This window comes from Camelus dromedarius, chromosome 33, assembly GCF_036321535.1.
Source record: "Camelus dromedarius isolate mCamDro1 chromosome 33, mCamDro1.pat, whole genome shotgun sequence".
Taxonomy (NCBI): Eukaryota; Metazoa; Chordata; class Mammalia; order Artiodactyla; family Camelidae; genus Camelus; species Camelus dromedarius.
Window position 1 is genome coordinate 10,087,693 of NC_087468.1, and position 17,405 is coordinate 10,105,097.

Consider the following 17,405-nt stretch of genomic DNA (forward strand, 5'->3'; position numbering starts at 1 on the left):
GAGCTCGCGCCCCGACTCGGCCCGGAGGCTGCGGGAGCGGCGCGCCGCGGGGGAGGTGCGCGCGGCGGGCGAGCGAGCGAGCGAGCGGAGCGCCGGCCGCCCCCGCCGAGCCGCGAGCAGCCGAGCCGAGCCGGCGCGCCCGGGGCGGGGAGCGCGCGCCCAGGCCGGGCGAGGGCCGGCGCCGGAGGGTCGTGCCCGCGCCCGCGTCCTGGTCTCGGCACCCCGAGCGGGCGGCGGCGAGGCGGGGCGGCCACCTGCTGCGCCGCGTGCGGGTCCGGCGTCCGCGTGGCCTCGGGCGGTGACCGCAGCCCCGCCACCCACCCCCACCCGGCAGACCGAGCCTCCGGCGCCTCGCGGGGCGGGCGGCGCTCCGGTGCAGGTACAGGGCAGTGGGGGCGGGGGGTGTAGTGGGGGGCGGGGACCCGCGCGTGGGCCGGGGCCGGGCGGCTGGGTGTGGGGGCGCGGGGCGCGGGCCGCCAGGTGCCTCTCGGACGGCGGACGGGACCGGGCGCCCTCCCGGAGGCCGCCTCTCGGGGCGGCGCGGGGCCGGGCGCCGAGACCAGCCGGACGCGCTCCCGCAAGTGCCCGAAGTTTCCCTGTGCTCACTTTGCCGGACTTTACTTTGAATTGTGAGGCGAACCGGCCATTGATGGCGTTGAGAAAATAGAAGAGGGAGAAAGCCGGGTGTAGGCTGTTAGCAGACGAAGTCTGTGCGCCTTCTGCCCCCGAAGGCCACGGCAGAGAAAATAGTGGACCAAGTCATTAACTGTTTTCCTTCTGCTTCAGGTAATGGTTTATTTGTTGTACAGGTTTTAGGGTTTCACGACAGGCCATCCGTGAGAGATTCTGGGCTTAAGCTAAGAAACGTTCAAATTTCTAATCAACAGATACGTGTTGAACAGACGCTTCGTAACAGGGAGGGCTTTAATGTGAGGTGAACAGGCGATCGGAGCTTAAGTAGTAACTAAAATGTAGTCGTTACCAACGAAGTGTTGGCTTTTGCCATGCAAAGTGGAAAGGAGTGCCACCGTTTGGACTGGCCGAGCGCAGGTACAGGTGGCACCTGGCATGGTGTCACTGCTAAGTACCAAATTTCGAGCCAGAAATCCATCAAGAGACAAGCAGCTGCGAGAACCCACCCCACACCTTCCCCAACTGATATCTTAAAATATCCTGCTCCCTTATTCCCGCCTGCACGCTTCCTTCATTTACATAACACGTGCACGTGAGGGCGGGATAGACTGTTTAGACCCCGGGTCCTCTCGCTGGAGCGCAGTCACCCCCCCCCCCCCGGCTCACACCGGATGATGGAGCATCCTGGTCACTCCTTAGAGTCCTTTGAGGTCACAAAATTGTGAGGAGAAACATACCCCGAGGCAGGGCAGTGGCATCAGGGGTCCCTGCCCTTGGGGGCTGGTGGACAAGGGTTGAGCCGGGTTGGTTTCTTGGCTTTGCTCCCGGTGCTGTGCTGAGCCGTATTGGAGCCTAAGGCAGAAGGAAGAATCAGTAATGCGGATCCTGTCTCTATTTAAAATTGAGATATTTTGGGCAATGTGGATTTTGTGCTAATTTCCATGTTTTCAAACAGATCATTGTAACATTTATCTTTGGAGTCTTTTGGTACCCCCTTCAATTTTGTGCCTGAAGCTAGTGCCTCGCTTGCCTCCCCCTAGTTCTAGACTTGCCTGCGGGTCAAGTTTCTTAACCTCTCTGAGTACCTCATTTATAAAATAAAAAAAGCGGCCCCTCCCTGGGTGCTGCGCAGCTAATACACAGCATCTCGCCGCTGTGCAGGACCGGGCATGTAGGGCACGCGCAGGGATGGCCGTCCTTTTCGAGCTGTCACTCCGCTGGGTCATCTTGAGCGGCTCACTGAGTCTTGCTGGGTCTCAGTTTGACTCAGCAGAGGGGGAGTACTGTTGGCCAGCTCCCGGGGTTACATGAGAGAATGGGGAGAAGGCGCTTGGCTCTCCAGGAGGGTAAGTTTTCCGTGATGGCGCAGTGAGCCTGGATTTGCCTTGGCAAGCTTGCCCGCTTTTCCTCTGGACCTTAGCCATGTGCCTTGTGCACAGACACTCGTAAATTCTGCTCGTGTTGCATGGAGACCCTGTGGGAGCATTTGAATCCGAGGAGAGTGGGGATGTTTCCTGCCCTGGGTTATTGGGGAAGGGTGAAAGTCATCAGCCTCAAGTTGTGGTGTGCAAAATTTTTAATAAGTGAGCTTAATTTCGCCACCGCAAACAAATGACTTTGGTTCCTTTTGATATATGTAGTCCTCGGTCATGATTGTGATTTTCCTGAGCCTAATTCAAGTGATTTTGTCTCAGTCACTATCTAGCTTAAAGCAGCTTAGTCCCTGCAGAGTCAGTCTGTCTCTCCAGGTCACCCTTGGAGGCCCCTTCTCACTGTGAGTGGTCTCTGGGCACCTGGAGCAGGTCGTGGTCACATTGGGGCGTAGGGGAGAGCAGCCTCTTCCTGTCCTCTGATGAGTTTCTCATCACCCAGCCTGCTTTTCCTGTTTCCACTGAGAATTGTCCAGCCGGGGTCGCTGCAGAGAGCCATGCTGGGGACCTGGCTCCTGCATCTTGCCCTGAGGTCCCCACACCCTGGGTCTCTGCTGGGCCCCTGGGAACCTGCCCATTTTGTGCAGAACAACCCAGGCAGCCGTACCTGCTGTGCAGAGTGCTCTCCAGCGTTCACTGCAGGAGGCAGGACAGACCCCCCTGTCTTCTGCGTCCCCCTCAGCCTCCCAGGGGTTTCTCTTCCCTCCCTCACCATCCCTTCTCCTCCAGGCAGAGTGCGGAGGGGCAGGGGCTCTCACCTTCAGGATCCCTCTCTCCCGGTACTGGAAGAGCCCTTTTCTACCTGTGAGGCAGGAATCCTTCTCCGGTTGTATCTTCTGTTCCCTTAACGTTGTGGCTTAGAGTAAAGCTCTTGATACGTAAAGGGAATTTATACATCCTTTTCTCTTAACCCACCCCCCCCATCTCTGGAGAAACCAGATGCACCCTGATGAGGTGGGAAGGTGGCAGGGAGGAGTGAGCTGGGGAAATGGACAAGAAGACCCCTCCCCCAGCCCCCGTCTTTTGGTTTATGTGCACTGGACTTCTTATTACCTGGAAAAGCCTGTCAAGGCTGTAGGGCCTGTTGGAGATACATCAGGGGCTGGGAGGAAACGGGAAAAGAGCCTGGTGGTCGGTGGGGAGGAGAGGCGGTGTCTGCCTGCTCACCACTGAGCCCAGCCCAGGGGACCAGTTTCACGTGCATGAGTGTCTTCCAGAGGATCCCCTATTAATGCTGCTGCTGCTTCACCATCAGAATGACCCACTGTGTGCTTGGCGTTTACTAAAAGCTGCAGGAAAAATCCAAGTCATAATTGATTCTTCCAGGTGCTTGAGGACTATTTGGAGAATAAGATTAGCCTTTATGAAGCCTAAAGCTGTACACCCACGCCCTGGGTTTTGTTCACACTCTGTGAGTGGAAGGGAAAGTGGTCAGGGAAGGCTTCTTGGAGGAGGTGGGACTTTTAAGTAACATTAAGACTTGGTCACACAGACATGAGTGGAAAGAGAACTTCCCATGGGGAGGAGCTCTTGAATTCCTAGAGACTGGAGGCTGCCCACGAGGGCCCACCTAAGACCTGCCCCTTCCTGGTGTCAGGCTTACCCCTTTCGTTGTCTGGGTCGCTGTAAATCTGGGCACAGGCAGTGTCATCTGTGCATGGGACGGCAGGCCCGGTCAGCATGCTGAACACCTCGTGTTTTCCGCCAGCTGAAAGGAAATCAGAGGAGTTCTCATCTAATCCTGTTACTCCGAGTTGTCTACATCTGGAAAGTTGTTTTAAACTTTTGGGTCAGGTAAATGGTTCTTAAGAGACATATTTGTGATTCTAAGGAGTGACCCGAGTTTTCTGTGTTGCTTTAACCTGCTGTGCCCCCTAATCCTGAGCTCACTGGGTCACAAACCAGTAGATGCCGTGGGAGCGCTCAGCACATTTAGCAGCAGGTTGACAGGAAATGATCAGCCGGGTGTGGCCACGCCCCCTCCCTGGTGCTGGCCACTAACTGTGCGGACTCTTGCACTGTTCCTACAGATTCCGGGCAGGAAGGGTTCTCAAATACTTCTTTTATGATTAAGGTATCTGTGGGGAAACAAACTACAAAAGAGCCTTTTGAAAGGTGTAGAACGTTATTTATTTACTCAAGCCTTTTCCTGGTCGTGGTGCGTGGGACTGGCTTTTAAATGTATGAAGTTTGAGGACTTCTGGAATCCTTGCCCGCACCTCTGAGGTCCATGCACCAATCTCCCCATGGTTTCTGTCCCCAGATTCTCATGTCTTTGGGAAACAACAGAAGCATTAGCCGAGGTGTGCCAGTTTCCCAAGAAACTGTTCTCAGAATGACTGTCCCTGAATGTGGGGTGTGGGATGTGAAAATGCCAGAGGGGCTTTGCTTTCTTAGAGTGGGTGGTCCAGCCGAGGAGGGAAGTCAGGGCTCTTCTTTCAGCTCTGCTGCTTAGTCCCTCTGACCCCGTAGAACAGGGGTGGTGATTCACACGCACACATTCACACAAGCATCACTTGAGGTGCTGTATCAGCAGAGAAAATGCTTCATAAATTATTTGTAGCTATTACTTTTCTGTTGTCTTTCTTAGAAGGCAGAAGGGCATTTGTTATATTCCAAATTAGGACCCCCTAATACCCTAAAGCAATAAAAGGGCCTTCCACATCTGAGGTCTGCTGTACCTAGGGCTCTGAGCAGAGCTAGCGGTAGGTGGGTGTCAGGTGGGAGATGACCTTGATGCACTTTAAAGCACACTGCGGCAGCGAGGAGCCAGGGGAAGGAGATGGGGAAGGTCACACAGGTAGGAGAGGGCCCAGGCAGTGGGAGACCCTCAGCCCCTGGGTCCCGGGGACCCACAGCTCTCATGTTCCAGCCTTCCCTGCTCCTGTGGTTACAAGTAGGAGCTGCAGGGCCACAGGCGGGGCCACAGGTGGGAGGTGCCCTGGGCCAGTGACACACACATTTACTCTGCTGGTGAGACGTAGGGACAGTTCCGCCCTGTGACATCCACAGCTCACCAGTGAGCTGGCTGTACAGCCGTGGATCAGAGGACCAGATGGGTGTAACCAGTGGGTAACCGAATTGCAGTCAGCACTAGGTTCCTGTTGTGTGTTCAGTCTCCTGCGTGTGAGTATATCATGAGTGTTTAGTATCTTTTCAGCATTTAGTGTATCATGAATATTTACTGCCCCGCTGCCTGGGTATATTTAGTGCCTCCTAAGTATTAGGTGTCTGTTGGTCCTTCGCCCCTTCTCTGATACACACGTGCTCTCCTTACTGCGTTTTCATCTCTGCTTAACGTGTCTTACGAGAGTCGTCCGTCCCTCTTGCTGTTTTTTCCGCATCCGCTGCTCCAAGCCCGTGCAAGCTGGTCTCGGCTCCTCACTCTTTGGTCCTGTCTGTGGCCATGTGGCCGGGCACAACCTCTGCCCCTGACGGGTGCTGGGGTGGGTGCGGTGGGCCTGGGGGATTCAGACTTGAGTCTCTTGGGCCCTCACTGCTCTGCAGCCGATGTGGGGAACACAGGGAGCTGCTCTGAAGTGGCGTCTCCACGGGCACCTGCTATTCTAACCTGGGTTTGATACCTAACTCCTGGTCCCGAGGTTCCATCAGCTCGCCTGCTTCATTATTCATCATTTCTCCCCCTGCCCCTCCCCGGGGAGTGGTAGCAAGACCGTTCTCACGGGTCCTCCTGCAGTGAGGTCGTGTGACTTCGACATTGCAGTGCTCACCCTGCTAATGGAAGCGAGGACGGGGAGGAGGAGGATGGGGTTTGTCGGGCGGTCAGTCCCACCTACTCGACATCTGAACCCGGTGGCCGCACCATCCCACCTGGTGACTCACCTTCTGTGCCTGGGTATCCTTTCCACGGGAAAAGACCTGGCCACGTATATTTGGACGGTTGCTGGGTGTCAGCCACATGCTCCATTGGAAACCAGGTCTTCAGATCATCTTGGATTAGCATTTCCCGTGTGTGCTTGGGTGTAAGCGGGTTCTTCGTGTACAAGCACAAAACGTTTTGCAGATTTGAGTCACCTGTTTTCTGACAGGTCCTCTCAGGGGTCCTCACTTTGGCTTCATGGTGTCTGTTAGCAAAGTCGGGTCTGTGCGTCTAGGGCTGCTGGGAAGCAAGGCTTATCTGGTGCCACATTCTAGAATTGAAAGTACTAGGAGCATTTCATGGGCCCTGGTGCATCCCTGGGGGGTCTCTCAGTGGCAGAAGGACCACTGTGGACAGGACTCCACCAGGCCTGCTGGCGGGGAGGGCCCAGAAGGCAGTGAACCTGGTGCAGGGCAGGCCCACCAACCGTCTGGGGCTCCCACCAGGCTTGTGAGTTGGCTCCTTCCAGGCAGCGGCTCTTTGCTGTCCCCTCCCTCTGGTGGATTGAGGCCAGGGGCCACGTATCAGACAGTCTCTTCCATCCAGCGAACCCAGGGGCAGGATGGTAACATTTGGGGGTGGGTCCTTCCAAACGTTGTCTGTGCTGTTCTGAATATATACATGAACGCAAGTACATATTATTATAAAAAGGTAACGTCTGCGTTGTTTTCTGGGCTGCCTTTTCAAGAAGGGTAGTGTGGGTTGAATCCCTTTCCTACCTCATTAGATTCTCTTCCTCGCGGCTGCGGGGGATTCCATGGGCGGGGTCAGCCCCAGCTCACCTGCCAAGCCCTCTGCTGGATGGACATCTGCTTAGGTCATTTTCAACCTTACAACAATGAACATTGTCATCGGTGCTCTTTTGTGCATTTGTCTGGTTGGTTCCTTCGAAGTCTTATCTCCTAAGTAGGTTTCCTGTGTGTGTCCAAGCCTCCTCCTTTGACATGTCTGGCCCTAAGTCTTTTTTTTTCTTTTCACACCAACAAGATGTCATGCATCTTGGTCGACAGCATCTTCAGCATCCATGCTCTTCAGGATTTGCTCTGGTTAGTGTCAGCAGAAGAGGTTTTAATGCAGGAAATTCAGGGATAACAGGATTGGTGGAGGCTCAGCCAGACCTGTGGGAATGACTCCTCACCCAGAGCAACACCACAGAGCTGTCCTGCTGGGAGCTGCCTCCCACCCCAGACCCGCTGCAGGGAGCTTCCCACCTGCTGCTTGGCATCCATTGTGGAGCTGTGGTCGAGGCTCTGGGACCCCCGCCACCACCCATGGGAAAACCTGATTCCTCCACGGTGGTGCCTGTTGGCAGAGAGGCACAGGAAATCCTGCCATGTGGGGAGTGTGGCCAGGATGGAGGCGGGAAGTGTGGTCCTGGATTTCCAGCCTCCAGCATGCAGTGAACAAGTTGGGTAGGGTGAACTGTATTTCAGCTTCTTTCTTTCTCTCTCTCTCTTTTTTTTCCTTCAAATTTTGTACTTTTTATGTTCTATTTGATGCAGGCAGAGGTGAGAGTCCCAGAATTCAACCATGGCTTCAGTGGGTCTGGTCCCTGCCTCACAGAGTCAGTCTTTTGTCCCCTCTAGAGAAGGTCAAGGTCGTTTCCTTGATAAGGTTTTCATTTGTCTCCTCTTCAGAGCCCTTTGACATGAGCCCCAGTCCCCTTCCTGCTCTCCCTTAGAAATCAGATTGGAAGCTTCCCAGCCTGAGCTTCAAATAGGTTAAAAAATATATATATATATATCTATATCTGTATCTATGTGTTTCTTAAGGTGAAGCCACAGACAAATAGCACCTGCAGACATGCCTTCTATTCAGACCATGTATTTGAAAATCAGGTTCTCAGAGACCTACCTTTGCGGGAAGGTGTGGGCTGGGAGTGGGTGTCTGGCTCTGCTCTCTCGCTGGGGAGGCCTTGGTTCTGCTGCCCCTTTCGGGGGGTGTGGTGTTCACACTGAATGCCCTCGGTCGTCAGGCGTGGGTGGAAGCAGGAGGGAGCCCACTGTTAAGTTAATCGCTAACTTTTTTTTCAGGGACCATAATTGATCAGTAGGCAATTTACCGACCGTATTTCTCTCTGCCTCTTCGAACAGGATTTGTGCTTAATTAGTGTGAATTCAGGTGTTTGTATAGTTCCAAGCTCCCCCTCTGAGCGGTTTCTGGATTTTCAGTTGTTCCAGGAAAGCATTGCTGAGGATGAATTCCAGGAAAGATTGTGTCTTCAGCATCCCAGGGTCTCTGGGTGGCAGCCACCAGCCTGAGGGTGCATGCTCTCCTGACCCTCCGCAGGTCCTCTGCCCCTTGTGGTTCAAGCTCCCCTTTTAGAGATGGGCAAGCCTGCTGCTCCCCAGCTCGAAGCTCTGAGGTGGATGGCGGGGTGAGGAGGGAGCCCGGCCCCCTCTAACTCAAGGTCGGATGAGACAGCCCTTGGGACTAGTCCTTGGAGGGTCCAGCGGGTCATAGATTCAGCAGGGTCCGTCAGAGGAACCCATGTCTTTTAAAAAAGGCTTTTTCTTTGAGGAAGGAAAGTAATTAGACTTATATTATTTATTTATCCTTTCATCTATTTGTTTATCTTAACGGAGATACTGGGGCTTGAACCCAGGACCTCCTGTATGCTAAGCACACACTCTACCACTGAGCTACACCCTCCTCCCTGAAGAGCAGGAAGTGATATGTGTTGGCTCCATCCTGACTGATTTACCTTCGGTTTCTACAGCCCTGCTTTCTGTGATTTCTATGTAACAGATAATTCTCTTTCTTTAATTTTAGGGGGGGGTGAACGTTGGTTGTATATTATGACATAAGCTGTAATAATTGTTTTCCCAGCCACAGATGTTTTTCTTTGAACTTTTCTAACCATACAAAATGAGATTCTGAATTTTGCGTGTGGCACATTAACACTGGCTGGTCCAGGCTGCTGTTGCATAACTCCCCCCCCCGCCCCCCACCCGTCTTGTGTTTTAATATAATTACTAAAGTGTGAGTATGTGTGCGATTAGAAGACTCTCTTTCCAGCCCCAGAGAGCAGGTGAGGTCAGAGCCCATCACCAGATTTACCTCCTGTTTTACCTCGCCTCATTTTGGGTCGTTCATCTTCAGCATCTCATTTGATCCTTACGCTGTGCATTTTAGAGATGAGGAGACTGAGGCCCAGAGAAGTAAAGTGACTTGGCCAGGGCCCCTCAGCCAGTGAGCGACAGAGCTGTGGACCCAGCTTCACCCCGGGTTCTCTCCGGCGGTGATTTCCCCTGGGAAAAAAAACACTGTTGGCTCACTGGCTAACACGCCAGGTGCTGCCTGGGTCGCTTCGTCCCTCACAGTCTTTAGCCCCATTTTATGGAGGAGCAGACTGAGGCACAGAGTGGTTATGAGACTTACCTAAACGACCAGCACACAGTGGAGTAGGGATTTAAACCCAATGTCCTTCTTTTGTGGCCTGTTTGTAACCCGTCTTGATCTGTTAACTCGGAAATGGCCCAGAAGCGTCCTTGTAACTTGCCCAAGGGTTTCACCTAACGGGAGTGAACATTCTTGGCAAATCACTCCGCGGCATGTACACAGGAGAGAATTAGAAAGGATGTGTTATTGTTATTAAGCCTGACTTACCTCTACCTCTCTCTCTCTTTTTTTGTTAAAACATCCCTAGTTAGAATTGAATAAGGCTTCGTGACTGGGAGCTCTGGGTGCAAAGCCTGACTCTCCAGCCACGTGACCTCTCAGTGCCCCAGTTCCCCGTCTGGAAAGTGGGGACGGCACTGGTCCCCACCTCCGAGGGTTGTTATGTGGACTGACTGGGATACTAGTGCCTGTGACGTGCCGTCTGTGACAGTAAAAACCGAAGGGGTGCAGTGAGGGGGTCGGACTGCAGCCCCGGCTGGCTGAGCGTGTTCTGTGTTCCAGGCACCATCAGGTACTTAAGGATACAGGATCCCACCAATTCTCGGAATAACCTCAGAGAGTAGAAACAGTTATCCCTGTTTGGAGGTGAGGAAACAGAAGCTTAGGAGATGAAAGCAATGTCGCTGTCCCCATCTGAGGACAGCTAGGCAGGCAGAGAGGGAGGTGGTCACCTGAAGCCCTGGAGGTAGGGGATGGGGTCCAGAGCTCCCGCTGCTGGGACCCTGCCTTGGCACCAGGTCAGCAGTTGGGTGGCACAAAGGTGGCTGCGTCCTGAGTCTTTCTGGCTTCACGGGGTGAGTCTAAGTGAATTGTTCACCGTGTGCCGGCGTGATTAGCTGAAGGAGCAGATACTTCTCAAACATCATCTGTTCTTGTTTCTCCCCAGTTCCTGGATAAACACTTCTGTTGTGATAGCAACACGCTATTACAGCATTCTTTGCTCTTCTCGGGGACGTATATTCTTTTGTGCAAAGTTGCAGTTTAAGCTCACACTGTCAACCAAAGCGGAATTGCCGTCTGAATTCACTTCAAGACACAACATCCAGGATGGCCTGCTGCGGTGTGTGGTCTCCTAAGGGCTGTCAGTTCTCCCCTAAAGCCAGGGTTCCTGGTCTCTCTGAGTAGGAGGCCCCCTTTGTAACACTGAACAATTAGGGAAACCTTTCACACGACAGCAATTGTATTTTCAATATATCCGAATATCAGTGAGGAAACTGTATGGAAACAAAAAGACACTATGACTTTTGAGGCTCATCTAGATGACGTATGTTATTAATCACACCTACGCTTATTTAAAAATAATTACCTGTATGTGACATGATAGTGATGCCATTTACCGCTAACGCTTGTCTTTCAGGGAGTCACATGTAGAGAACTAAGGATCTGCGTTTAGAGATTTCATATTTGTAGCCTTTCAAAGACGTGGATATGCCCTTCTGTGGTTTGCGTTCTCCTCCTGGGCACTTTGCTTGCAATTTTAGTAGCTTCCACCAGAGGGTGCTCGGGATCATGAGGCTTCTGCAGTGGATGAGTCTTCACTCCAGCTATGAAAGTGTAATTTTCTACTCCCCCAATTTTCTTTTAGGACAAAAATACTTTAATTAAAAGAAAACATATTGTGTGGCTCAGTGGTAAAGTGCATGCTTAGCATGTACAAAGTCCTGAGTTCAATCCCCAGTCCCTCCATTAAAATTTTAAAAAATAATAAAATAAAATTGTCTTAAAAAAAAGAAAGAAATGCACAAAATTAAGGGACAAAAATCATTATAAAAAGGAAAACATATGAATTAAGAGAAAATTGTCTAAAAGAGGTAATCAAACATGAAGACAAATGTAAAAGATATAGATTAAATAACACCAAAATTCCGATTATGAATTGCTGTTAAGTTTTCTCTCATTCTGGATGTATTTTTAAAAAGCAATCGCTGCATCAGCCACTGCATTGCTTCCAAAAAGTCTGAAGTGTCACAGTGTTGTAGAGCTTTGGCATTAGAAAACACAGGGTGTCTTAGCCAGTTAAGGACCATGAAGCATCCTGGACCCCACTCCTCTACCTGGACCCCACTCCTCTCCCTGGACCCTACCTAGGTTAAAAAGAAGTTTTAATATACAATAATATTTTTATTTTTATATAAATGCAATTGTAAAACATATTTAAAAATTTTTTTTCAAGTAGAGGAAGGCAGAAATGCCTAGGGTCCCAGAATGTCACGATGCAGCCCTGGCTGGGAGTGTGACAGAGGCTCTGAGCCAAGTCATAGAGGTGGGGATGACCCAGGGCAGGGAGGGACCACTTCGTGGTGGGGCTTACCCATGTGGTGTGCAGAATGGGGCTGCGGAAAATCAGGGACCCCGAAAGGACCCCCACCCCCAACCTTGGCTGGAGCCTATTCAGTGAAGGCAAACAGCCCTTGTTTCGCAGGCTCAGGACCAAGTGCTTGGGTGCCTGCAGCTCAGGCATCACTGGGAGGGAGAGCTGCTTGTGACGCTTAGGCCCTTCAGAGTCTTGGCAAAGCCAGAAAAGGTCGATTTCTTGGTTAAGAGGTACTTTTTGGCCCTAGTCCCGGCCTGGTCACTTGGCGGTGAGATGTACGCCATTGAATGTGTTTCCTCGTCTGGAAGTTGGGGCGATACTACACTGAGTTTGCTCAGGGAATTAGGTGATACTTGTCAGGGGCCTTCAGAGTCTGGTGCCTGGCCTCCAGACACATCGAGTGTTGCTCCCGTCTCCTCTGCTTGTCGACGTGGCCTCGTTCAGGGGAGGCTGGGAGATGGAGGCGCGCTTGCCTGGGCTGGACTTGGCCTGGTGTCAGCCCCGCTTGCAGCCGCCCTGGCCTCACCCCCCGGGCTGACTCAGGAGGTCTGGGTGGGACCGTAGTTTGTGTTTAACAAGCTTTGCTGGTGAATCTGCTGTGTGGCCGGGGTGGAGAGCCTTGGCCTTCACCTGAGCGTGTCTGGGCCGTGGTGGGATGGATCTGATTTCCAAGACTCGCGGGAGGGAGGATCCCAAGACCTGGTCTGGGGAGATTCCAGGCGCCCAGGGCTGGGCTGGCCGGCACTGTGTCCGCCGCAAAGAGGCACAGACGCTCCTTTGTCCTCGGCCCTGTGGGCCTCCCTGTCTTCCTGGAAAAGTTTTCCTTTTGGCTTCTCTGCCCCTGGGGTGCACGTTCCCAGCTTCCTTCATCCACTCTGTCAGCACACATTTGCCACCGCCAGGTGCACCGCACTGTGATTGGGGCAGGGTTCCGGGCGTTGGGCCCGGCCATCCAGCATCACCTGACAGGGCTCCGGCGGTAAATGGCTTATCGTAAAGTAGAATGCCATTTCTACAGCCAGGGCCGCCTGGGGAGAGGCACCTCTCTGGAGTTGGAGGAAGGGTCTGGTGTGCATGGGACAGGATGCGGACCACGCGGAGGGCTGCAGAAGGCAGAGGAGTTGAAGGGAGGGGACTCGGGAGGAAAGCACTGGCGCCTTTTAGTGGTCACAGCCCTGGGGGCCGGCGCGGGTGACCGCACAGCCAAGGCTTTGCAACCAGCGGTGCCTGGCCCACATGTGGAAGTATGCACAGTCAGTCTCTCTGCCTGTAAGAAAGTCGAGAAAGGTGGTGGGGAACTGTTCCATTCATGGTAGAATCAAAGGTGGAATTCCTAGGAAGGACGCTCAGAGATGTTTAGAACCTGCGTGAAGAACAGTAGAAAATTGTTCCGGAGACCCTCGAAGAGAAATTCTGTAAACGAAGGTGTTTGGCATGTTCCTGCCAGAGAGGGAGCGCTATTTTAAGTATTTACATTGTTCCCAAATTAATTTATGTGTTTGATGACGTTTCCAGCCAGAATCTGGGTGGATCACCAATCAGATATGAAAACATATTATCAATTTATAATAATTTAAACATTTTGAGTTGGCTGGGAATTGAAAGGCTATCCATAGAACAGACTAGAAAATCTGGAAAATAGAGGTTAATAGCTTTAGTTCATATTTAACCACCTGGAAAACCATCAGGTTCCTAAGTCATGTCAAACCCCAAAATATATTCCATGTGGATTAACATTTTAAATGAAAAAATGAAGTCATGAAATTCACTTTAGCTGAGAACTTAAGAAATTATGGCATGAGAATCATCTTTCTAGACGTGTTACCACAGGCAAAAGCCACAAGGCCAAAATTGTTTTGTTTGTGCATTGGGGGAACCAAAACTTCAGTATGCCAAAAGAAAAAACTCCAAAACAAAATAAAAAATCAGTTGATAAACTGAAGGGGAAAAAAAACCTTATGCGACGTGCATGAAAAATACCCTCTTACGTAAACATAATAATTGAAAAACTCATATGAATGAGCTTGCCAATAGGAAATTGGGTGAAGGATGTGAATTCGTTCACAGAAGGGAAATAAATGGCAGAAAATGTGAGAAAGAAAGTCATCCTTAAAGTAATCAAATAGGTGTGTATTAAAATTAGATACTATGTTCTGCTACCAAATTAGCAATTTTTTTGGTGTGTATTGTTTTTGTTTGTCCGTTTTTGTGAATGATGGTACTTGGAGCAAACGGAGATGTGTAGCAAGGACTCTCGTATGCCTTTAGGAGGGGACAGTACAAGCTTTCTGCCAAGCCGTTTGGCAGTATGTCCCAAAACCCTTAAAAGAATTCACCCCTTCATCCTGGTGATTCTGCTTGTAAGAATTTTCCCCAAGGAAACAATTAAACCTGCAGTCAAAAGATATTGATGCAAGGATGTTCATCACAATGCTATTTACAAAGATGAAAAATTGAAAGCAATTTAATACCCGATCAGGGGGAATGAGTCGTTCATACGTTGAGTGTGGTCAAGCTCTTAGGAATGTTTCTGAAGGATGCTTAGTCACAAGGGGACTTCATGACCTCAGGTGAAGTGAAGAAGGCGGGAAGGAGGGTGGGCTGGAGCTGGAGGGGGAGCGGGACCCGTGGGAGAGAGCCAGGGCCAAAGTGAAGATGGGAGGTGTGCTGGGAGAATAGGCTGGTCTTCATTTTTTTCAGGGCAGATACTGGGTGCAAGGCACTGTCATTCAGGCTTGATTTAGAGGACTGGAAGGTTTGGGTTGACGGAACCAAAGGAAGGGGTCCTGATGTCCGGCAGACTCTCACTCAGGATAACGGACGAGCGCTTTGCAGTGTGGTCCAGGGTCCACCTGGCCCCTGCAGAGGCTTTGCCTCAGGGACTGCGCCCCCTCCTGACTGCTTATTCCCCCCCACCTGCCCATCCCCCCACCCCCTTCCTAGTCTCAATGTGCCTGAGGGATTGGAGTTCAAAACCAAACAAAAACTTAGTATATGTAATTTTTAAAAATCAGAATAGAAAACCTTTAAAAAGAGGGGTTGTATTCTATATGAGAACAAATTTATATATTGTTTATGTGAGTGTATAGGGAAGAGACTGGAAGGAAACATCATGTTTCTGGTCATCTCTGATAGAATTATGGGAGATTTAATATTTGTATTTTTTCTTATAATCAGCATGGATGACTTTTTAAAAAAAACAGGTTTATTGAGATATAATTGACATATAATCTACACACATTTAAAGTGCACAGTTTGATCAGTTTTGACATATTTATATACCTGTGAAACCAACACCACACTCAAGGTAATGAACACATCCATCACCCCCAGGGGTGGCTCACGCCCTCCCTCCATCCTCCCCGCCTCCCATGTCCCCTTCAAGGCATCCACTGGTCCACTCTGTCACTGTTACTCAGTTTACATTCCCTAGGGTTTTATATGCATGGAATCATGCAGAACGTCCTCTCTTTATCTGGTTTCTTTCAGCCTGTAATTATTGTGATTCATCCATGTGGTTGCGAGCGTCGGTGGTTTATTCCTTTTATTGCTGGGTGATATTCCATTGTGTGGATAGAGCTCAGTGTTCTTACAGTCCAATGACTTACTGTTAGAATTAGGAGGATCCCCACTATTCTGCGTGTTACCCTGACATCGGATGGGGTCGTGGGAGTTTGGGCTCTGGCTGTCCATTCCTCTTTGGAAGCTGGGGGCAGTTTTCCAGGCCTGACCCTGGGGCTGTCATTCACCAAACAAAAGGCTTGGCCGGGCCTTTGAACACTCGTGCTGTCAGTAGTCAGAGTTTTGATTTTGGTTCCAAGGAGACGGAGAGCTGGTTAACAGACATTTGGAAGACTTGCTCGTGTGCTTCCCCACCAAGAGTCCAGGAGCTGGAGAAAGCTGTGTTGAACGAGCCTGACCTCTTGGCACAGATGGGCGTGGAGTGTGTGACTATCACGTATCACACAAACCTGGGCTGTGCTGTGCGCGCCGCCGCGGGGCCACCCAGCTCAACCCCTGTCCCTGCCCCGCGGCCCCTCTGTGCACATGCCCGGTGCAGCCCCCACCCCCACCTCTCTGCTGCTCTTGTCCTTCGTGTGGGCAAAGCCGATCCCCCCCCCAACCCCTCCCCACTTAGGTGGTTTTCATGAAGTTCCTCCTTCTCCTGGATTAGCACAAACCAAGGCAACACCTGCAGGTCTCCAGACAGTCATATTCTCCCCAGTCCCCAAGCATCCCTGGTCCCCGTGTCACAGCGACAGGCACTGGTATGCCCCTGCCCCATTCATTCATGGTGCCCCCCTGCATCTCTGGGGATCCTCGGAGGAGCCTCCTGTGTGCTCAGAAGCGAGTGTGTGGTGATGTTCTGCTCTGGCCTCCCGGGCAATCCTGGGCTCAAAGGAAGAACTTAGCCACCCTGGTTCCATGCAGAAAGGGAAGCCCCTCTCCCACACTCTGTGCCTCCTTGTCCCTGAGCCTGAGTCCCCTAAGGTCTGTCATGAGATGTCCTTTTCTGTCTTTCCTTATCATTTGGATTAGGAGCCAGATCCCGTCCCTGGGCCAAGCCAGGAAATGGACACTCACATCCAAGTTGACCACCCCCCACCCTCATTTCTCTAGGCTGTGCACCTCAATGACTATTCCTTCACCCAAGCCGCCCACACTGGCAGAGACCCGTGACTGCCTGGGTGCCTGGCTCTCCTGCTCTGGACCACACACTCCTTGCCCACTGGGCACCCGAGGACTGCCAGACGCGACCCGGGAGCTGGGAACAGTCCTGGAAGCAGCCTTGGGCTGAGATTCATCTTTCCCTCCTTCTCTCTCAGGGTCCTTAATTCCAAGGAGGAGACTGTCAAAAATGGAACCAGGAGGAAGGGCAGGCGGCTGCGTCCCCCCGAGGGGTGCCCACTGCCGGGGTGGTGCGCCCAGGGCCGCCGGTCTTCCCCACGGACTTTCCTGTTTGCGCGGAGGGAGACACTGAAGAGACTGTGGTTAAGCCGTGAACTCGGGAACCGGCTTCCCGAGGGGCGGTGGAGGGGACAGGACAGGAGGCTCCTCTCTCTGGGGCAGGGGCTCCTGTTTTTTAAAAAGTCTCCTTGGCAGAGGATGGAAGCCAACAGCAGGTCCGCCGGGACCTGGCCCAGCCCGAGTGGTCCTAGCGCCGCAGTGGGGCACAGGCAGCACCAGCCTCTGGGACCCGAGTGGGTGGAGGCAAGTCCAGAGCAGCAGCTTTCTGGGGCTCCTGCGGGCTCAGCTCCCAGACCTTTTCGTCGCTGTGGTTCCAACATCCGGGGCCACGTGGTGGTGGCGCAGGAGCTGGGGCCTGGGGAGCCCGGGGAAGCACCTGGGGGCGAAGAGGGAGCGTCAGGGCTGGCCAGGACCCTGTCAGTTTCTCAGGAGGCCCCTCCTTGTGTGTTCCTTTCCTGCCTGTTTCTACTGGTGGTGTCCGTGTGTGTGTGTGTGTGTGTGCTTGATGCCCAGCACAGTGAGGGGGACCTACCCCCCTGGAAACCTGGCTCTCCGAGGCTTCCTGCCTGTGGTGGAGGTTCAGAGGCAGCTTTGAGTAAATCTCTGTGCTGCTGTTTGCACTGGCTGCGTTGCTGTGTGGTGCTGGAGGGGGCGGAGGAGGAGACTGACTTTCTAAGTAGAAGGTCCATTAGAAGAGTTCCAGGACCACAGTTGCCCAGCTGTTGGCTCTTGCCTCCTCTCCCTGGGCTGTTTCCTGACTTTGACTCCTGACTCCTGA

General features: G+C 52.2%; 1 protein-coding gene across 1 annotated transcript in view; it reads left to right on the forward strand.

The window, feature by feature from the left end:
• The first annotated feature begins 257 nt into the window (after window positions 1–257).
• Window positions 258–17,405, forward strand: part of CRACDL (CRACD like) — a 95,864-nt gene continuing 78,716 nt past the window's right edge. The window contains exon 1 of the mRNA XM_064481867.1: window positions 258–379. The gene's annotated coding sequence lies outside the window, so the exon portion shown is untranslated. The remainder of the gene's footprint in view (window positions 380–17,405) is intronic.